General features: G+C 38.0%; 1 protein-coding gene across 1 annotated transcript in view; it reads left to right on the forward strand.

Annotated features, from left to right (window-relative positions):
• The window catches only part of LOC106875269 (tectonin beta-propeller repeat-containing protein 1), a 66,985-nt gene that overhangs the window by 28,662 nt on the left and 37,182 nt on the right, over positions 1 to 1,141 (forward strand). The gene's annotated exons all lie outside the window — the stretch shown is intronic.

Here is a 1,141-nt window from a genome sequence, read left to right on the forward strand (position 1 = left end):
ACTTAGCGGTTCGGCAAAATAGACCGATAGAATAAGTACTAGGCTTACAAAGAATAAGTCCCGGGGTCGATTTGCTCAACTAAAAGGCAGTGCTCCAGCATGGCCGCAGTCAAATGACTGAAACAAGTAAAAGAGTATATATATATATGTATATGTATGTGTATATGTATGTATGTATATATGTATGTGTATATGTATGTATATATGTATATATGTATGTATATATGTATATATATATATGTATGTATGTATATATATGCATGTATGTATATATATGCATGTATGTATATATATATGCATGTATATATGTATGTACCTGTATCCTGTCCTATGTATACATACATATGAACACACACACACACACACACTGTTTTTTTATTCTCTCTCTGTTTATTTCCTCATGTTCTTTTCTGTTGAAGAGCCTAGGCTCGAAGCATAAAAGACTTTCTTACCTTCCCGAGTGTCAAACTAATACACCTGCTTGTTGTTTATACACATGTCTCCGTCTTTTGTTTTTCTGTAAATTTCAACTATATATATATATGTTTGTATATAATCATATGTATGCACTTGTATATAATCATATATATGTACTCTGACACTTCACCATCTCTCTCCTACTCTCTCTTATACTTTTGCTGTTTCCTGCTCTTTCTGTCTCTCTTTCCTTTGATCTTCCTTCTGGCTGGGTAGCCATGTATTTCCTGTACAGCAGCACCTATTTCTGTCTTCATTCTTGCTCACTTTCTCTCTCTCCTTCTCTTGTTTTTCCTCTGACTAGGTTACCAAGTATCTCCTTTACATCAGCACACCTGTTTCTGTCTTCTTTCTTGTTTCTCCCTCTCTCTCTTGCTCTCTCCCGCTCTCTCTCTCCCCTCTCTCGCTCTCTTTGTAACCATGTACCTCCTCTATAGTAAGACACCTATTTCTGCCTCTCTATTTCTCTGTCACACTCTAACCTTTCATCAAATGATACTGGATTACCCCCTCCAATGCTCCCTCCGTTATAGCAAGACACCTGTTTCTCCTCTCTGTCTCTCTGTCACACTCTAACGTTTCATCCTCTGACACAAGTTCCCCTCCTCAAACGCCCCTGCCCCTCTCATAATTCCTTGTCTTGTGAGTTACTTGGTGACCCTGC

This window comes from Octopus bimaculoides, chromosome 2 (genome assembly GCF_001194135.2).
Source record: "Octopus bimaculoides isolate UCB-OBI-ISO-001 chromosome 2, ASM119413v2, whole genome shotgun sequence".
Classification (NCBI taxonomy): Eukaryota; Metazoa; Mollusca; class Cephalopoda; order Octopoda; family Octopodidae; genus Octopus; species Octopus bimaculoides.